Source organism: Ochotona princeps, chromosome 10 (assembly GCF_030435755.1).
Source record: "Ochotona princeps isolate mOchPri1 chromosome 10, mOchPri1.hap1, whole genome shotgun sequence".
NCBI classification, from domain to species: Eukaryota; Metazoa; Chordata; class Mammalia; order Lagomorpha; family Ochotonidae; genus Ochotona; species Ochotona princeps.
Genome location: NC_080841.1, coordinates 23,278,164 through 23,299,383, shown reverse-complemented (window position 1 = coordinate 23,299,383; position 21,220 = coordinate 23,278,164). Strand labels below are relative to the sequence as shown.

Genomic DNA, 21,220 nt, shown 5'->3' with positions numbered 1-21,220 from the left:
CAGAAACAGCTTCCATCTGTTGCTTCACTCCCCAGGTAGACGCAATGGCCAGAGCTGAGCTGATCTGAAGCTAGGAGCCAGGAGCCTCTTCCAGGTCTCTCGTGTGGGTACAGGGTTACAAAGCTGTGGGCTGTCCTCGACTGCTTCCCAGACCACAGGCAGGGAACTGGATGGAAAGTGAAACAGCTGGGATTAGAATCTGTACCCAAATGGGATCCTGGTGTGTGCAAGTCTAGGCCTTTAGCCACTAGGCTACCTTGCCAGGCCCAAAACATTTTTAAAAAAAGAGTGCAGTTGTATGTCTAGGGCCTGTCCCATCAACCATGTATCTGTTTATCCTGATGCCTTAGGAGGACACTTGAGTTCATGACTTAGGCATCCCATCTGGGTCTCCCATGTGGCATCAGCGCTGCCTCCGGGGGCAGGCACAAGCAGGAAGCCGGGATCACAACTCAAACCCAGGCACTGTGACAGGGGAAGTGGATCTCTTCTTCCCTGTTCATTTTAAGCTGCACTTTCCCTTGACACCATTGCCCCTAGGTTTTCCTTAGAAATCCAGTAAGCCTGTGCAGCTATTTCTTTGACAGTTTGAGAAAGTGATCCTACTTCCTGTCAGCCCTTTCCTTCAGGCCTTTTGTGCAGAGCTTCAGCTTGGCTCTGATTCTTTGTGGCACTGGAGGCTGGAGGCTGGCTGCCACTCATAGGGTCAGACCTGGGCGCGTGCTGAGGACCAAAAGCCCTTACCTTATGGTTTCCAGTTCTCTTCCTCAAGAGCACCAGTATCTTTTTAAAGAGTTCTTGGACACTGAGATCATCTGGGACAAAATCTTCTGACAATGACTTCAAGGTCCTGCCTCATCCCTACAAAGGTCGAAAAGGCAGGCCTGGTGAGATAACAGACCCCAAGATAGGCTGGAAACAGTGCAAAAGAACCCCAGATATACATGCAGGCGAACCCTTTAATTCTACAGCACGGAAAACACAGGATCCCAGGGGACATGATGCTGGCCAGTTCGCCGCCAATCGGTCACTAGCTGGGCAGAGCCTAAATCCCAGGTTTCCTCTCTTGGCTCCATGCTTTTTCCATCACACCAGCTGCGTCTCATTAACTCCACCTCCGAAAGTGCTAAGGAAGTGCCCTCCCAGTGCCAACCCGGGCAGGGCGGGACGTGCCCGTGGCATGGAACGACCCAGGGAAGCAACGAATTCCCAACTCTCAACTTACACCATGAGGCCAATGCTCCGGGCGGGGTGAGGGTGGGAGGAGTGTGGACGCGGTGAGACCCACTGCAAGTACTCAGAAGTTCTGGGGAGAGATCTCAGACTGCTTGGCCGGGAGGCCACCTAGCTTTCTCTTGGCCCATCCTCCCCGGAGAGGAGGCGGCACGAGGTCAGCTTTAAGTGTCCTCTGTACTGGGCGATAGTCCTGGCTGGGGAGCAGCAGCCGGCAAATTCTCGCCCCTGAGGTCTGTGCCAACCAAGGTGGGCCTCTCCTCTGGAGTTGGTTCTGGTCGCGTTCACTTTCCACGTCTCCTAACTCCAGGACTTTCACTCCGGCCTCGCCCCCGACCCTCCGCCCCATCTTTTAAAAAACGTCCCCGCGCAAAGCTGCCGGTGGAAACTGCGCCGCTTCTCCCGGGCCGGCAGAGAGAGCTCCCGCAGCCCGGCATTCCTCGGATTCCAGCGCTGTGACGTCCCCCGGGACGGCGCGCCCCCGGCTCCCGAGCTGCGGCTCCGTGTCTCCGGCCGCCCCCCACCCCCGGGCCCGCGCGCGCCCTCGCCACCCCCGGTCACACACACTCCCCGCCCCGCATTCCTCCCCGCCCCCGGCCGCGCGCCCCGCGCCGCCCCCGCCTCCCGGCCCCCCAGCGCCGCCAAGCCCGGCCCGGGGGTGGGGGAGCCGCGGCCGCCGGCGCCTGCTCCGTCCCCTCCCACTCGCACGGCCCCTTCCTCCCTCCTCTCCCGGCCGCTCGCATTTCCTGCCGCTCTGGCTCTCCTGGCCTTCAAAGTTCTGCCTAACTTTTGCTCCGCCGAGCGGGCGCCGGGTCGGCGGCAGGTTGCTGCGCTGCGCCGGGGCTCGGGTCCTTGGAGAGACACCGACGCCGGGTGGCCGCTGGCGGGCTTGCCCTGCTCCCTCAGCCCGCCCCGGCCCCTTAGGCGGGACAGCCCCGCGCTCAGGTCGGGCTTCCCTCCGCCCGGCCGGCTGCGCCCCTGCGCCGACTCTCGCGCCGGCCGCGCAGCGGAAACCTCCCTCCCCTTTCGCCTCCTGCGGCTGCTTCCCTCCGCCTCCTCCTTCGCCCGCCCCTGGAATCAATTCCTTGGGGAGTCGGGGCTCCGCCGCCGGGGAGGCAGCCGGGGGCGCAGGTCTGCAGGGCACCACAGGGGCCATGTAAGCAGGTAAGCCGGGTCCGAGGCGGGTCGCAGGTGGGGGCCGCCCCGCGCTGGGGGCTCCCCTGCAGATGCCTGAGGCAGGCGCTGGCAATGCCTGCTGGCGGCTGGCTGCCCGGGACGCCTGGCAGGAGCGGGGCGCGCGGTGGCCGGGCCGCCGGGCTGTTTGTTATTTCGCAGTGGGAGCTGCGGGTGGTGAGGCGCACAGCCAGTCTGGGGAGCGGGCTGGACTCGGGGGCTTACAGCTGTCTGGGAGGTAGGGGATAAGGTCTCTCCCCGCTCCGGTCCCCCTCTCTCATCTCCATTCCTTTCTGCGTTTTGGGAACCGGACAGGGCCGGGAAAGGGCAGCCGGGACAACCCCGACCGTGGGGGCTGGGGGAAAGGGAGCACGCTGGCTGCGTTCGTCCCGGCGGGAAGGGATGCGGTCGCCCGCACTTCCCCGCAGTCCCTCCGCTGGGACAGGGTCCCAAGACGGAGGGGAACATTCGTGCCCTCCCACTAGGCCCCGGCCGTGCCACCCAGTAACTCGAGGGCGTCTCAGTTCCTCCTGGGAAGTCGGGCTGGGCTGGGTGTTAGGGAAAATCCGCGGCCACACGAGTTCAGCCTAGGTCTCCACCTGAAAGTTATTTGAAAGTTCGGAGCAGGTATAAGTCCCTCTTTTCCACATACCCCTCCCTACCGAAATCTGGGTTTCGAAGTGCGGTTTCCATGACAGAGGAGTTAGGTAGCGCTTTCCCTGCCTTCCCTTCCTGCACACTGCCAGCAGCTCCTTTCACCCCCGCTCCCCTTCTGCACCTACAATTTCGGGAGATTGTAGGGTTTGGGTTTGGTCTGTAGAAGGAATGGCTGTCTCGCTCGATCTGCATCTTTAAGGTCTTTCGGTCTTTAAGGTTAGAGAGTATCTGGCAATGTGTCAGTTTCTTGAGATGGATTAGTGCGCTCATTCATTCCACAAACTTGTGTATTGAGCTGCTACTCCGCTAAGCAATAGGGATAAGTGATGCCAAAACAAATCCCTGGGCAGGCTGCAGCCTAGTGGAAGAACCCACAGGCTGCTCCGGAATTGTAGAGTGGTGGGGTGAAGTTCTGGGAGAACCGTGGGATGGCAGGGGGTGTGCCTGGACTTGCCCCCCCCCCAGTGCTGCTCACCTTGGGAAGCCTGGAGAGTGCGTTCCAGGTGGAGAACAGCTGGAACAGAAAGGACTAAAGGGGGCCAGAGAGTCGTTTCTGGCCAGGCTGGTGCAGTGCCACTGGGATCGCATTCTTTCACATACCGACCCCCCCCCCCAAAATGAAAGAGGGAGCAACAGTCCCTCTTTAGTTGTAGCTCCACGCCTGTGCCAGTTGTAATCACCAGCAGATGTGGGTCAGTGGCTGGTGTTTTCATGAGCCCCAGTTGACCCATGCCTGGGTTCCTAAGAGTAGTTTCCATCCCCTGGGAACGAGCCACTTGCCAGCTGTATGTGGTCACAACCCAGCGTTGCAGCTCCTGGTGTTAGAGTTTGTAGTCCTGGGAGGGAAAGCTTCTAACCAGTGGGAGCTGAATGGCTTGTCACTTTTTTGCCTCATGGACATGGGAAACCATGAGATCAGAATTAGTTCATGTGTGTGGCACTGAGTTTCTTAAGAGTGGTTTCTGCATTTTGAGGCTGTTAGTGCTGTTTTAGCAGGGGTGCAAGGATTTCGCTTCCTTTCTCTGGAACTTTTTGGAAACTGAGCGTCCTGTTGGGTGTTGGGTTGCTGCAGCCAATGACTCAGGACTCCAGCAATCCTGACTAGCAAGGTTCCTTGTCGGGCAGTGTTGTCCTAGTGCACCTCTTCCCTGGGCTAAGGGAATGTTGTAGTGTTACTCCTCGTGGCTGAGTGCTGCTGTGATGTGGACAGCCTGTGTTTGAGGAGCTCAGGCCAGTGTATCAGACGGCGACGACTGCCAGCATCTTGTCTAAATCCAGGTCAGCCCCTTGGCCTATTTCCCAGGAGTAGTACCTGAAAGAGAGGGGGCCTCCAACATGCCTTGCCCCACTCATTCCAAGCATCTGCTTGTGCTTGAACCATGTAGTTAGGAATACCGCCGCTGTTCTGTTTGTGCCTGCATCACGCGGACAGCTGGGATCGGAAGGACCACTAAGCCACTCTGATATGAAAGAACCACAAAGAATTGAGAAAAGTCATAATTGTCAGAGGAAGTCTTTCTTGCTCTCTGAATGGAGGAGTAAGAGACTGAAAGTAGAAAGCTGCTTCTCCAATGCTTTTCCTCCTTGCTGGGGATCTAAGTTGTATTAGTTGGCTCCAGGAATGCAAATGTCAGTCCTTTGAATGCACATTGAGTCCACCTGGGGTCCATGCGCTTGTTGCTTTGGAACATGAATTTGATCAAATGCTTGCAGTTGGACTGAGTTTCCAAGCGTATATTTTAAAAAACCACTCTAAATTTCAGGTCAGTGCTTTGTATTTTGTTAGAGATAAGGCAGGTAAAATGAAATACTTAATTAGCTAAAGAAGAAGTAAAGGAAAACAAACAAAAACCTTGGTAGTTGAAGTTAATGTCTGAAATAAATGTTTGAATCTACCCTTCCTAATTTAAATTGGTGTAATATCTGTTCCCCTCTTGCGTCCTACTGAGGGCAGGTCGAGTGGTCCAAGGGGTGTGTGTGGCCAGGTACGCAGCTTTTCCTGGCTGTGCTGGGACAGAGGTCCAGGGTTGAGAGTTTGAACTCTGGCTAGGTTTGAATTTTAGCTCTGCCACTGGTAAATTGTGTGGTGCTGCACACGTTTCCTCGACTTCCAGAACACGGAGCTCGTATAGAACCTGTATTGTCTGGCTTGCTTTAGTGTTTACGGAGAATTCAACTTAATGTTGTGTACACCACTTTGCACAGAATAGGTCAAGGAAGGCTGTTTATACGTTCCAGGAGTTGTATGTGGCCATGAATGTGCTCTTTGTGTGTAAGTTTTTTTTTTCCAGCAGCCTGAATTCACATGTGTGCCAACATACACATAAAGCTTTGTCTTTGACTTTTTTTTTAAAGACTGTTGGCTCAAAGCAAACATGGTGGCTGGCAGTTGCCTTGTGGCCTCCCCTGCAAGAGGAGGTTAAGAGCTCTGGGAGCAGGGAGTAGGGAAATATAGATATGGAAACCCGTGAGACAAGAGGGGCAGAGCAAGGGTGCTTCCACCGGTATAGTCCTTACTGTAAGAGCAAAAGGGGTCCAGGGTGTTGCATGAAGAATTTTGCAACCTTCTAATGTTGAAATCTGGTTGATTAAGGAATGCTGAAATAGCCCTGCCTTGCCTTCAAGAAGAGGGCAGGAAAAAGCTACCTGATCTTCACAAAGAGTTGTCCTTGCAGCTTTGGTTTCCTTTGAAGCCCCAATACATACAAAGTCAACTGCAACACCTCTGTGTAATGGCAGCCATAGGTCACTTGGATTTTTATGTTGCCTTTCATCTGAGAAGCCTAAGGTTTTTGACAAACATTAACTCACGGTCTTCCCATCCGCCTCCTGGTGGGAGGGAATGATGGAAGAAAGGGACTACTCACAAAACAGCGGTAGGGCAGCTTTGTAGTACGTTTTCTTGAAGCAGAATGCGTTGTTTCAGGAAAGAATTGGTTAAAACTTAGTGCAGGATTACACGCCACACTTTAGGCTTCTTTTTTCAAGCGTCCATGGGATGTGGGGGTGTTGGGGGGAGGGAATGACGCTCTGAAACTTTTGCAACAGGAGAGGAGGTAATTAATCTCTTGCTCAGCCCAGCAGTATCTTCACTGTACATCGCAAAAACTCTGATTGTGAAAATAGATACATCTCACAATTATTAATAATTCTGAATTCGAGGATATGATGCAATGCTTGTGCACAGAAGGCTGGTAGCAGCAAAAGCGACAGCGGCTACTGCCTTTGTGCGATAAGGGTAGTTCTGGGTCCAGCTGCTTGCTGGATTGTACATGGCAAAGCTGTGTCGTTTCCCTTCCCTCGTTTTGTTCCCCTGTTATTTCTCTGTATCTTGGCTTTCCCTTTTCCAGCAAGCTTTTGTTTGATTTGTTTTGTGGTCCTTGCTATTTAAAGAAACTTACTGTAGTTAGTCTTAAATCAACCTTATGGTTAAGATGCAAAATGTAGGTGATTTAGCTTAGATCCTTAGGGGCTAATTTAGGCCTGGGTCAAGAGTATTTTCCTGAGCCTGATCAGTTAACTTGGCCAAGAAAACTATTAGATATCTAGAGATTCTGTAACTCTATCCAGCCATTCCATAAATGCTTGATGTTGGTCAACAGGAAGGAGTCCAGTGAAAAGACAAGACAGAACCTGTTGGTTGGTGTAACAGCCTCCTTTTTTTTTTTTTTTAAAGATTTGTTTATTTTTATTGGAAAGGCAGATACACAGAGAAGGAGATAGAAAGATCTTCTGTCCACTGGCTCACTCCACAAGTGACTGCAATGGCTGGAGCTAAGCCAATCCAAACCCAGGTCTCTCATGCTGGTGCAGGGTCCCAAGGCTTGGAGCCATCCTCAACTGCTTTCCCAGGCCACAAGTAGGGAGCTGGGTGGGAAGTGGAGCAGCTAGGACACAAACTGGTGCCGATATGGGATCCTGGGCATGAAAGGCAAGGATTTAGCCACTAGGCTACTGTGCCGGGCCCCTTAGCATCCTCTAAGTAATAGAATACCCTCTCCATGTTAGTAAAGTTTGAGATTTCTGTGAGGAACTGTGTCCTTAAATCAGGCAGCCAGGCTCTGCTGACCACTGATGCCATGTAAGATTAGAGCTCCAAGGGAAACGTTGCTCATTGTTGAACATTGGTGAATGGTCCTGATGTTTACCTTTGAAATGCGTGAGTGTACTCTGACTTGTTTGGAAAGCGGTCCTCGGAGGTTGTGCCTGCTCCGCTTTCACACCCCATTTCTCTCAAGTCATTGGGGCATTGGTAGCTGGCAGAGGCTACCCTTTTCTCAGGAGCTCCCAGCTGATGCCAGTGCTACTGGTGGCTAACCACCTGCCTGTTTTTGAGAACCGCTGAGCTGATCAATCTTATTTTGGTGCACACTCATACCCCTGCCCCCAGAATGGTGTAGGTCACCTAACCTCTTCACTGTGTGGTTTGAGTGATTCTGTTCTTGGCTGTGTGACCTGCAGAGAGATCTAGTATCACTGAATGGCCACATTTGATGCTTCTGTTTTTAGTGGATTTGCTCTCCAGACCTCTGTACTTAGTACCAGACAAGCAGGATCTAACTGGTACTGATGTTCCATTGAGTATCTGATGTGGGTGACAGATCCTACCTGTTCCAACTGAACTCCCCAGTTCCTTGCCACAAAACTTGAGACTTTTTAATTTCATCTTCTGGTGACATTGTCATTTCTTGAGTGAAGCCAGTCAATTGGAGTTCTCATCACATCATTTCTTAGCACCCTAGCCCGTTAATTAGCACCCCAATAACTAATCTCAAAGTCCTTAGATCCTTTGGATCGCAGATGGTTTTACTTTGCTCACTTCCCTCCAGCGCGGCCGCCTCTCGCACATCCTCCTCATCTGCTCTTGCTGTGCTGCAAAAAAGATACTTAAAATACTAGCGAGGCTGGGTGCAATGGCTGACTTGGCTAATCTACTCTTTACAAGCACTGGGATTGCATATAGGCACCAGTGAGTGTCCTGGCTACTCCATTTCCATCCAGCTCCCTGCTTGTGGCCTGGGAAATCAGTGGAGGATGGCCCAAAGCCTTGGGACCCTGCACCCGCATGTGGAACCAGAGGAAGCTCCTGGCTTTAAATAGGCTCAGCTCTGGCTGTTACAGGCACTTGGGGAGTGAACTAGTGGTTGGAGGATCATTCTGTTTCCGTATATCTGCCTTTCCAATGAAAGTAAATAAATTAAAAAAAAAATGCAAGGTAAATACAGACCTGTTTTCTGTGTTGAATGCCTTTGCTTCTAATTTTCTTTGGAATAAGGCTTCTTGACTAGCCCAGATTACCTTCCCATTTCCATCAGCTGCTCTTCCCCTCTGTGCTACTGCTCCTCCACTTGATGGTGGTTAAGGCCTGTCTTTGTTAACTTCCTCCTACCACCACCCTCCTGCCTGCTTAGCCCGAAGCGTGTCCGCTGCTACTCCTCCCCACTAGCGCACTGGCATTCCATTCCTGATAGTCCGCTAGCACTTTGGGTTTACCCTTACATTGATTGGTTCACACTACACTTATTTTCCTCCTTGTTCCTACTAAATTTTGACCTGCTCTGGGTAGTGAGCTTAACTGATTCAGAGTTTTCTATGTGAAAGTTGGACAGTGATAGTCATGACAATGCTATTGATACTGCCATTTTGAAGAAAATAATTTGGAGTTGATTTTATTTTTATTTTCTTAAACTTTTTTTTTATTGGAAAGGCAAACTTACAGAGAGAAAAAGATCTCTCATCTGCAGGTTCACTTGTCAAGTAACCACAATGACCAGAGCTAAGCCAATTCAAAGCCAGGAGCCAGGAGCTTCTTCTGGGTCTCCTACATGGGTGTAGGGTTCCAAAGCTTTAGGTCATCCTTGAATACTTCCGTAGGTCACCAGCAGGGGGCTGGGTGGAAAGTGGAACAGATGGGACACAAATCAGTGCCCATTAGGGATCCTGGAGTGTGCAAGGCGATGATTCGCACAGGACCTCGGAGTTGATTTTATTGTTAAAAACATCTGTAAAATCAGTGAATGAGTGCATTTCTGTTTCAGCTGGGTTGAAAGCCCTGTCTGGTTTGGAGTTTGTTATTTACTCCCTAATGAATAGCCATTATGCCTTGAGAAAATTCTGTTTTTTAATGACTGTGTTGTTTAAAATGTGAAGCAGTTCGCAGTGCTGTTTATTATTTGTATCCTATTAGAGGGCACATATCACAACTTGCAGCTGTTGTCTGAAGTTACCAGTGCTGTGGTTCTGATCTTATGCTCTTTTGTTTTATTTGGATGCCTTAAGAACAGTGCTTTTCCCCACCTGCTTTCCTAGCCTAGGAAACCTTGCACATCAAGGGAGAGTAAATGTCACAGAAGAGTTAGGAAGTGGGTAGGGGCCCCGGCATGGAAGCCTAGCAGCCAAAGTCCTCGCTTTGCATGTGCCAGAATCCCGTATGGGTGCTGGTTCTAATCCCAGTGGCCCCACTTCCCATCCAGCTCCCTGCTTGTGGCCTGGGAAAGCGGTCGAGGACGGCCCAAAACCTTGGGACCCTCCACCCGCATGTGGGAGACTCGGAGCAGGCTCCTGGCCACTTGGGGAATGAATCAATGGATAGAAGATTTTTCTCCTCTGTATATCTGGCTTTCTAATTAAAATAAATAAATCTTTTTTTTTTTAAAAGAGGAAGTAGGAACACTACAAGATTAAAGTCTAAAACTACCTTCATTTTGCAGATTGAGGTACACTCATTAGAAGATGCTTGTACCTTAAAGAAGAAAAGATGGAATCCCTTAGCACTTTAAACACAAGGTCGAAATTGCCGAAAGGTGCTGGTGTTTGTGCGGGGAGAGACCTTCTATATGACACTGTCAGGATTTGCTGGCCTACCGATAGTATTTACTTATGGTAGGTGCCCTGACGCCTGACCTGCTCCCCCACCCCCAAGGGAATTGGCTTATGCCACTGATTTCAGTCCTCAACGAAAAGAGATTAAGGCAAATTTCATGGTCATGAATTGTCAATTAGCCATGAATTATGTCTGCACTTCAACTTGATATTTCAGGTTCACCACGAGTGACTGCCAGTTGATTTCTATCATCTCTACAGATTTAGGTCCCCCCTTCCCCTGGGTTTCGTGAAGCTGCAGGTGTCTCCTGAATAGACCGATGCTGGTTTCCCTCCTGTGACCAGGCTCTTTGCTTGCCCAGGCATTTATGTACTCTGTGGCCTGCCAGAACCACTCTAGGCCCAGCTTCAACACCTGTCTGGACAGTCTTCCCATTTGCCTCTGAGGTCAGGTGAAGTCAGGCCCTCCTGTTGCTTTCCTTTTGGTATTTGCCTCCATCTACTTTGTTTTGGGGTTCACCTGCCTCATCTCCCTCAGTCGCCGGTCATCTGCCCACCAGTTGCCACCCATCTCGCGCCTCCATGTCCCTGGAGCACCAAGTGTGGCTCTGCTTCTGACTTGATCACGCAGATCTACTTGCTCTGCCCCAGGAAGATGCTATGAGGCCAAGGCCATCTTTTCCCTGTTCATTACAATTCTTCAGCAAAGATGGCTTTGGTAGCATCATGTATCTGAGATGTCTCCTCTGGGGACCAGTCCCTTGTCTAAACTATGGACTTTTCTACGACACATCTGATGCTTTCACTCTCCTTTGAATCTTTTCTTGCTGTTTTATGCACATCTGCCTGTGGTGAAGTATAAGGAAATGCCAGATGCATGAGCGCTGATTCCAGGGGTGGGTGGAGGTGAAGATGGAGATGCGGTCTTGTTTTCTAGGTTAGGTGGAGGAACAGGTATGTTTGTTATATTTTCCCTTAGGCCTGAAACATTGGAAACAAAAACTCACCAAATTGCTGGTGGTTAAATGCACCCTTCCCAGCACAGCATTCCTGACCCTGCGTAACTTCTTCACTCCCCAGCCTTTTTTGGCTTGCTGGCTCCTTTCTCTCCAAACGTTTCTCATGGTTGAAGCCCTGTTGTTTTCACATTCTTATTGTTAGCTCTGCACTGAATTCCTTTTTGCATTGGCTCACATAATTTCTACTGGTTCTTATGTGTCTGGTACGATTTTATGTCTTCCTAGATAGTTTATGGCATTGCCTTCTTAGTGTCAAGGTCATTATCTGACACCTCCTCTCCTGCCTGTGGTACTTCACGTCTTCCCTGTGGTCCTTTTTATCCTTCGCGTCACAGGATGTTGTTGCCCTCTGCTCCCTCTTCTGCCTAACGAGGTGAGCTCTTGAGGGATGTGTTTGATGTGGTGGTTACCCTTGGGTGCCTAGCCCCTGGTGCAGAGCAGTGTTCACCAGCTGAGAGGTTGCTGAATACCAGATGTGAGACGGACTTTTTTTTTCAAACGTGTCTCTGAAAGCTTTAAAACAAATGGGAGGGAGTATCTGTTGGATTGAGCATTTGAAATTTGGGTAATGAATTTACTCATAGATTTCCTAATTCAAACCCATTATTCGTGTTAGAAGTTGTGTTTCCTGCCCGTGTCCCCAATGGTAGCAGGTTCCCCCTTGCCCCACAGAAGTCATGTACATCCCGTTCTCCCTTCTGTGCTTCGCCGTGGTGTGAGTTGATGGTTTCTGCAGTAGCTGCAAGGTCATGGAAATTTAATAAAAAAGACTTAGAGTAACTTGAAGATTTCCCCAATACAGAGCAGATGAATGTTTTAGATGTCTAGTATGGATTAAATCTTATAAGAAATGATAAAACGTATCAGTCCCATAAAATAGAATAATCATTGATTGTATCAACTGAAGGAAGGTTTGTCTGAGTCTTAAGTTTGGAAGTGGTCCCCACTGTTGGAAGAGTTACTTCTGCTACCTATGTGCCTCGCTCTGGGACAGAAGCGATTTACCCCTTAGAACACAAGCTGCAGAGGTGGTTTGGGCTGCCGGCTGTGTCCGACTGCAGAGCTATAATAGCCGTGAGGGAGGATTGTGCCATTGCAGGGTTGGGAAGGCTGTGCTAGCCTGCTGCTTGGCCAGCGCAGGCCAGTGGCTGACAGCTAAGCCAGCAATTCGGTCTTGGGGCTCTAGGAGGAAGGCGATTAGCCCTTCCTTGTGTCCAGAACTGGGTTCTGTCAGGCAGGTGCTGGGGTCTGGTAGGCAGATTCTTTTGAATCTCTGTAAAATGAGCTTTAGATAATGAAGGTACACATTTTTAGACATAAGCCTCCAAATGCACACGTGAAACATGGGACTCACTTTCAGATTCCCTGAGTTTAATCCGTGCATTGTTCTAACATTCTGGGTGGATCGTGCCCTTTTAATCGATTCATTTTAAAAAAATTGTATAAACACTTTTAGTCAAAGTTAAGGAATTTGTTATGGAACATTATTTCATTATGTGGTTAATGGGGAGGGAAAAGTGTGATTGCTGTGAAACTAAGGAAAGCTCCAAAGTAATGAGCCAACACCTACTGATCTGAGTTATATTCTTCAGAGATGATTGTTTTAACTGGACAGGCGTCTAAAAATAAAGCCTGGGAAGCATGCGCGGCACTGTGCTTCTGCTCAGCAGATGTCTGCTTGTTTTCACAGTGAAGCTGCTTAAAAAAAAAAAAAAAAGAAAAGAGGAAAATATTTATTGAGAGGCAGGGGAGCAGAGAGCTGCCATCCACTGGTTCACTTCCCCAATCCTTGTAACTGCTGCACTGGAACAGGCCTGAGCCAGGACTCGGGAGGGTGGTAGGAAACTCTTGAGCCGTCCCTGATGCCCCCCAGGGTCTGTGTCGCTGGATGTGGGGCCTCAGACCCATGCCCTGTGACATGGGATGCAGGGCACACCTTCGGGCATGTTAACTAGCAGACCAGGCACCTGCCTCTGTGGCTTGGCTTGCTGCATGCCAGGCTAGACACGGCTGTGCATGTTGTGTCCCATCATCTTTGTGACTGTGTTTTAAAATTGTAGCTCTACCTCTGCATGTGTGATACTTAGTAAAGTATTGAACAAATGTCCTCCCCACCTCCTCGCTCCTCCCTCCTTCACACACTCTCCCTTCTCCCTTCTCTCCTTCAGAATAAATTATCTTCCATTTGGATAATTTTGATGGATTACCATGTGTGTATTAAAATTACCATCTTCTCAGGTATGATGCAAAGGGGAAAATGCCCAGGGTAGGAAACATGCAACAGAGGCTTGCAAAGCACGTTGGCCACACTGGAGCGGCCCCCTGTTGCTTGTCTCTTGGGTTGCACTATTTTCTCTCCATTTGTAGGCTGATTTCAGTGGTGGCGGGAGCGATCCCAGCACGGTGGAGTCTGAACGCTAACACGTTAAGGATTGAGCAGCTCTGTAGTGATGGGAAGTGCTTCAGAGCAGGAATCCTTTCAGGGAGGATCTTTTTACAAGTAGTTAAAGTTATGAAATCTCTGGTACATGAAATGCTTACTGGGAAATTCTTAGTTTAGAAGATACCTAGAATGGAAAAGACATGTTTGCTTCTTTCAGAAACTCGGCATCTAAGTCAGGATAGTGACTTGGATTGTGAAAGTCTTCTTTAGCAAGCAGAAGACCAGAACTGACGTAATTGTGAAGAATAATGTGGACTTCCAACTTTTAGGGGAAATTCAGAAGCCAGTAAATGTTTAGTCTTAAAAAAAGAAAAGATTTATTTATTTTCATTGGAAAATTAGGTTTACAGGAAGAAGGAGAGACAGAGAAAAAGATTGTCCATCTGCTGGTTCACTTCCCAAGTGGATGCAGTTGCCGGAGGTGAGCTGATCCAAAACCAGGAACTAGGTGCTTCTTCCTGTTCTCGCATGCAGGTGCAGGGTCCCAAGGCTTTGGGCCGTCCTCGACCGCTTTCCCAGGCCACAAGCAGGGAGCTGGATGGGAAGTGGGGCAGCTGGGATTAGAACCGGCGCCCATATGGAATCCCGTGCATGCAAGGTGAGGACTTGCCAATAGGCTGTCACACCAGGTCCAATGTTTACTATTACTTTACGTGTTTATAACACAGTAAAGAATAAGATTCATAGTAAACTTTGGGCACTTAATGCACCTGTTGTTTCAAAGAAAGATTCAGGTGTTAGCAGGCCTTGTGATTGAGGCTGAGAGGTGTGGTTATAATGTAATAATGTAATATTACTAAGACATCTTGCTTCTGCAAATTCTGGCCACCCCTGCTCCCGCCCCTCTTGTTTCTCTCTTATTATACTGCCAAGAAGAAAGCAAACAGGCGTGGGAGCCATGGAGAACTTCGGATATGTCATTGCACTTACCTTGTCCACAGCTGCCTCTGCCTGAATTGTTTTGTATGATTGGATGTTGAACAAAGGTGTTGTTGTGAACAAGTCCATGTGTCCCTCCCTTCCCTTCCACCTCTCCCTTCTCTTGTCTTCCTCTTTCCTTTCCCTCATCTCCTGGTTTGCTTAGTGAGCATTTAGATGATGTGGAGATGTGAAGTAGTTTTGTTTTCCTAATCTTTAAAGGAGTCCCAGCAATCATGGGCCGCAGCCGGGTCACGGCAGGTAAAACTACTGCCTGTGACACCTTCATCTTATATAGGAGTGGGTCGACTCCTGGCGGCTCTGTGTCTGACCTGGCTCCATGCTAATTCACCTGGAAAGGCAACGGAGAATGGCCTGTGTCCTGAGGCCCCTACCCACCCACATGGGCGATATGAGTGAAACACCTGCTTCGGTTCTGTCCATTGTGGTCATCTGCGGAGTAAACCAGTAGATGAAAGATCTCTCTCTTCTTCCCTGCCCAACTTTTTCAATAAAAATAAATAAGTCTTCTCTTAAAGGAATAATGCCATTCTTAATTTCCAGTGTTTTTTGGGGGGGGGGAGGGGTGGCTTATCTCATGGATGTCACTGGTATTTTCCCTTCTTAATGAGCTTTTGGCAAAGATGTGTATTGCTTGCCTTATTATGACAAGCTGTTGTCATCAAACTGTTGCTAGTTTTTGCTTTAGTGACAAAAAAGGTTGTTGCTTTTTAGTGGCTTACCACAGCAGACCTTCTCCATGCTGTGTGAGAGGCACTGATGGGCAGTGTCTCTTGGTGGCCTGTGTTCGGCTCAGCTTCTCCCCCTCTTTCCTGCCAGGACAGCCCTGTTAGGGGACAGGCTTCTCATGCCTGAGGGCAGCTGTGTAGGCAGAAGCATGTGGTGTCCCTTAGAGATGCTGCAGAGGAAGCACATTGTCAGCTTGCATCCCACTGGCTAAAGACCACATGGCTCAGCAAAAGTCAATGAGTGAGGAAGCCATACTCACTCCACAGGAAGATGAATGGGCTATCTTGCAGGAAGGTAGCACGGATTTGGGAATCAGTAACCCTTTTATTATATCATACTTGATTGAAGCATTGTAGTTTGGGATTTGGATTGTTTCCAGTTTTGACAATGGTAAGTAGCTTCACTACCAGCGTTATTGAATGGATCACATCTATTTGTTCTCTTGGAGTGTGGTTCCCAAAGGTGAGCTTTGTGTGTCAGAGGGAATGAGTTGGTTAGATCCGTCTGGATTGCTTTCTGGAAAATCTGTCACGTTATAGTACTGTCATCAGTGGTTAAGTATACAACTTTCCTTGTGTCCTATAGGTGCTCAGTTTTGCGATTTACATGCTGTTAGCTTTCTAATTCCTTACAATTTTGCAATTATTAGTTATATTGTAAAACAGATTTCTACAAAAAAAATGTATTGCTATTTGTCTATCATATTGAATGAAGCAAGGACTGCCCAGAGTTTCCTTTCCTGATTTATAAAATTCATTATAAAAACATTAATTTTTAGGAGTGGTGAGTGGCTTAGAAGTCAGATCCTCAGCCTGTGGTGCTGGCATCCCATATGGATGCCCATTTCTGTCTTAGCTGCTCTGCTTCCAAGTCAACTCTTTTTATGGCCTGAAGAAAGCAGAGGATGGCCCAAGCCTTGAGCCACACACATATACACACGTGGAGAAAGAAGGGTAGGGATAGGAATACATATACACATATACGTATACTTACGTACACACACACACACACACACACTTTCTACAAGTGGTTGCTATGGCCAATGCTGGACCAGGTCAAAGCCAAGGAGCTTGGGATTCCATGAAGGTCTCCCACATGGGTGGCTGGGACTCAAACTCTTAGGCCATCGTTTGTTTTCTCAGGCTCATCAGCAGGAAGTTGGATTGAAAGCAAAGCAGCAAGGGCTTGAACAGGCACTCATAAATGGAATACTGAAGTTGCAGCTGGCAGCTTAACATATGATGTTAACATATGATGCTGGTTCCACAAAACAGTATTTTTTCTTAGATTTATTTATTTTTTATTATTTAAAGGCATATTTATGGGGAGAAAGAAAAATCTTCCACCCGCTGGTTCATTCCCTAAATGACTGCAAAAGCCAGAAATGAGACGATCAGGAACCAAGGAATCTCTTCTGGATCTCCCACATGGGTGCAGGGTCCCAAGGACATGGGCACTGCTTTCCAAGGCCACCAGCAGGAAGCTGGATGGAAAGTAAAACAACCTGATGTAAATTCTGGTGTCCATTTGGGATGCTTGTGCTTGAAGGTGGAAGAATAGCCTGTTAAGCTACAGCATTAGCCCCTACTCTGTTAAACCTATTTAAAAATATTTGAGAGTTATGAGGGGAGAGAGAAACAAAGAAATATCTTCTATTCACTCATTCATTTCCCCGAACACCCTCAAGCGCAGAGGCTGAGCCATGCCAGAGCCAGGAGCTTCATCAGGCTCTCCATTGTGGGTGCGGGGGCCCAAGCACTTGGGCCATTCTCTGCTGCGTTCCTAAGCACATTAGCAAGGAGCTGAATCAGAAGTGGAATCTACATTGGATGCTGGCACTGCACATAGCCACTTAAGCCGCTGCACTACAGTGCTGGCCCCTAAACCCATTTTTATCCACACATTGAATTTTAGCAATATGCAGTGGGCAGTGTGATGCAGCCTGTAAAGCTGTTGCTTGAGATACCTGTTTCCTGTATCAAAGTGCCTGAGTTCAAGTTGCCTCCCCTTTGAATCCAGCTTTCTTGGTAACGCACACCGTGGGAGGCAGCAGACAATGGCTCGGGTACTGGGTTTCTGCCTCTCACACACGAGACCCATTCTTGACTCATGGCTGGCCCAGCCTTGACTGTTGCAGGCTTTTGGGAAGTGAACCAGTAGATGAAAGAGTTCTCTTTCTTTCCATTCTGCCTTTTAAAAACAAACAAACTTGAAGAGAATAGTGAAAAAATAAAAATCAAAGCATTCCTCAGTCAAGACGTGTAGTTATTGCTGTGGAATTGGGTTAAGTGACCTAAGCTATCCAAACTGATAAATCTTGTGTTTTAAAGTCTGGGAGAAGGGATTCATTAACTGCCCTGTTTGACACTGGATGATCTTGATTCCATTGGTTTTAATATCATCTTGCCATCTGGCTTGCATGACAGAAAATACCACCTGACATGTGAAAACTGGTCTTTTCCCCCAGCTTTCCCCACAAACTGTAAGCAAACCCTTTTTACCTCTTACTTGGTTTACTTTAAAAGTATCGTGTGGCTGCTGCTACACTTGTCTCTGGCTTGGAAATAGTGGTGTCTGGGCCTCCCCATAAACATCCTTGATTCTATGAGCATTTTCTCATAGCAGAGGCAAGGTGCCTTTGCAGGGAAGATAGCAGAACTCTGCCTCACCAGTGGATCCCGAGACGGACAGAGGGAGAAGGGTGGAGTTTGGGAGTGCTGGTTTGGAGTGCCTTCCACCTCATTTAGCTGAGGAATGTCAGAAATTCTCAGAACTGAGGGAATCGGCTCTCTGTGTTGGGCGGCTCTCTGTCTTGGGCAACACAGCCTGATGAAACTTCTAAGAAATATTGTATCTCTGTGGGAAGGAAGCAGGTGCAAGTGTCGGAAGAGCAGTTTGAGGTGTGAACTGGAGCTTTTTGAATTGCAGCTTCTGCTGGCTGCAAAAGTCAGGAGTGTGAGTACTAAGATTGTTCATGTTGTTAAGCATTTGGGTTACTGTTGATAAGGACCCGTTTGCTTTTTAAAGTTTTCATTTTCAAGTGAATCAATCTTTGGTTGTAACTGGGTACTGAAACTCCATAAATGCAAATGAGAGTGTTTTATAAACCAAGTAACTATAGAGTAAAAGCTTTCAGAAACCACTATAGTGAAATGGTATGTCTGTTGATATTGCATCATTGTATGCCTTGGTTTAATTTACAAAAAGGCTACTACAAAACTCTGCCTAGAAATTGCCACTCTTATATGTGTTTTGTTTGTTTTTAAAGATGTATTTATTTAAAAGAGATATATAGAGAGGGAGAAGCAGATTTTCTGAATGTTGGTTTCACACAGTAAAGAACTGCAATGGCCTGGGTTAGGCTGAGTTGAAGACAGGAGCTTCTGTCAGGCCTCCCATGTGGGTGCAGGGGCCCAGGTGCTTGACACCCTTCTCTGCTGTTTCCCAGACATATGGACAGGAGACTGGATTGGGAGTGGATTCTCCAGGATAGGAACAGGGACCAGTTGCCTGTGGAGGATACCAGCGTTGCAGGTGGCAGCTTAGCGGGCTGTGCCACAACGTTGACCTCCATAGAGATTTTCCTAAGCTGCAAATAGTTGTGACAACAAAAAGCATGCTTATCTTTGAAATATGTTCTGCCTCACTGAATTATTTTGGATAGATGAGGCCAAGGATGTAGGAGCTATTATGTGTATAGAGCTTTGTGGCCTGGGGTGCATCACCTAGGGGACACCATTTTGTGTTGCCCCCAATCAGCTAATGTTGCTTTGTTCACTCCCCAATCCTTTCTTTTTGTATCGCTTTTCCCCTTGAGCCTCTATGTTGCCCCACTAGTGGAATCCACACATTTTCTTTTTACAAGGCATATTCTAACTTACTGTGACGGGATATATATACAAGATATTTATTAGTGATTAGTCAGTCACAGAAATCCACTCATATGGGATAACCTAATGGATGATTGTCAGGCATAAAGTTATAGTTGTTGACATAAGACAGCTGTGGCAGTAGGTAGTCCCATCGACATAGTTGATTGTGCAGTGCAATAAGTAACTTTTTCAATACAAAGCAGGTTTGTGCTTGGTAATCACCCATTCTTCATCTGTGCTTGTGGATGCCTGTGAGTGGGTTGAGCTTGCTCATAGTGGAGGCCAGTGGCCAGGCCGTGTTGATTTCTCTCATGTCTCCTTGTTGCACACCCCCATGGACAAACCTTCAATGTGCTGTATATTGCTTCTCCACTCAGGGTTCAGGTCCACTTGTCCTCTGGTGTGTGACTGTCATGTTCTCTGTGCACTCTGCTGCTTGAAGGTTTTTGTTTCCCAAACACCTGATGTAGATCAGTTGTGCATAACATACGTTAGGACTAGTCATCTTGACACATGTGCTGGGGCTGTCACATGGAAACCCATTTAAAAAAGAAACTTTATGTATTTGAAAGAGAGAGAAGGAGAGAGAGAGAGTGATTGATTTTCTATCTGTTGGTTGACTGATCAAATGCCTGCAACAGCCAGAGCTGAGCCAGGCCAAAGCTGGGAGTCGGGAGCTCCGTGAGGGTCTGCCCCGTGAGTGACAGGAGGCATCCCCTGCCACCCCCTGGGGTGCATGTGAGCAGGAGTGAGGCCGTGGCTCAGATCTAGGCACTCTGATGTGAAACGCAGACGTCTCAAGTGATGTCTGGAAAGACAGATCTTACAGAGAAAGATCTTCAAGTGCTGCTTGATGTGGAGCAGCCAGGACATGACCTGGCATCCACATGAGATTCCACAGCTTAAAGAAGGGGGAATAGCCAATTAAGCCATTGCACTGTTGTCCCCTCCCATCCCCCCAGTAATGACTTGCCCATTGCACCAAATGCCTATCCCTAAACTTAACCTTTGTTTCATTTTAACAGAAATTTTTTGCAGTTCTGTGAGACTTAACTCTGGAATTATCTTAGATTCCTTCATTGTTTTTTGTTTCTGGGTGAGTCCTCCAAGGATGACTTTTCTTTTTCTTCTACAAACAAATGTTATTTCTACTTCTGGTAGTCTGGACATCTTGAGGCCATAACAGATCCTAAGGGTAGTTCCTTTTATAGCATCTGTTTCCTCTGTAATGGAATATATTCAGATGGTGTTTCCCCATGAATTGTTATTTGATCTTTAGAAAACCAAGTAGTCAATTTTTAAAAAAGATTTATTTTTATTGCAAAGTCAGATATACAGAGAGGAGGAGAGACAGAGAGGAAGATTTTCTGCCTGCTGATTCACTCTCCAAGTGGCTAGAGTTGAGCCAATCTGAAGCCACGAGCCAGGAGTCTCTTCTGAGTTTCCCATGGAGGTGCAGGGTCACAAGGCTTTGGGCTGTCCTCCACTGCTTTCCCAGGCCACAAGCAAGGAGCTGCATGGGAAATGGGCTGCCGGGATACGAACTGGTGCCCATATGGGATCCTGGTGCTTTCAAGGCGAGGACTTTAGCCACTAAGCTTTCGCACCGGGCCCTCATATTGATTTTTAAAAAAGATTTATTATTTTTATTACAAAGTCAGATATACAGAGAGGAGGAGAGACAGAGAGGAAGATCTTCCATTCGATGATTTACTCCCCAACTGAGTGCAATGGCCGGTACACGCCGATCTGAAGCCGGGAACCAGTAACCTCTTCCAGGTCTCCCGCGCAGGTGCAGGGTCCCAAAACATTGGGCCGTCCTCGACTGCTTTTCCAGGACACAAGCAGGCAGCTGGATGGGAAGTGGAGCAGCGGGGATTAGAACCGGTGCTCATATGGGATCCCGGGGCTTTCAAGGCAAGGACTTTAGCCGCTAGGCCATGCCGCCGGGCCCCTCATATTGATTTTTAAAGACTGTTACTTTCCAGAGGAAGAGTGAGTGTGCGCTTTGATCTGCCTTTCATGCCTCGAACAGCTGCAGTGGCCAGAGCTGGGCCGGAGCCAGAGCTCTTCTGGGTCTTCCACATGGTGCAGGAGCCCAAGCACTGATTCCCTGGGTACATTAGCAGGAAGGGAGCTGGATCAGAGGTGGAGGAGTCAGCTCTTAAACCTGAGGTCTGGTGTGGCAAGTGGCAGTTTTATTTGATGTGCTGCAACTCCAGCCCCCTTTCTTTCTTTCTTTTTTTTTTTTTTTTAAGATTTATTTTACTTTGGGCCCGGCGGCATGGCCTAGCAGCTAAAGTCCTCGCCTTGAACGCCCCGGGATCCCTATG

At 48.3% G+C, this 21,220-nt stretch overlaps 1 protein-coding gene across 2 annotated transcripts in view; it reads left to right on the top strand.

The window, feature by feature from the left end:
• The first annotated feature begins 2,261 nt into the window (after window positions 1-2,261).
• PTPN14 (protein tyrosine phosphatase non-receptor type 14) overlaps window positions 2,262-21,220 on the top strand; it is a 178,305-nt gene continuing 159,346 nt past the window's right edge. For both annotated transcript variants that reach the window (XM_004578645.4, XM_058669182.1), the window contains exon 1: window positions 2,262-2,397. The gene's annotated coding sequence lies outside the window, so the exon portion shown is untranslated. The remainder of the gene's footprint in view (window positions 2,398-21,220) is intronic.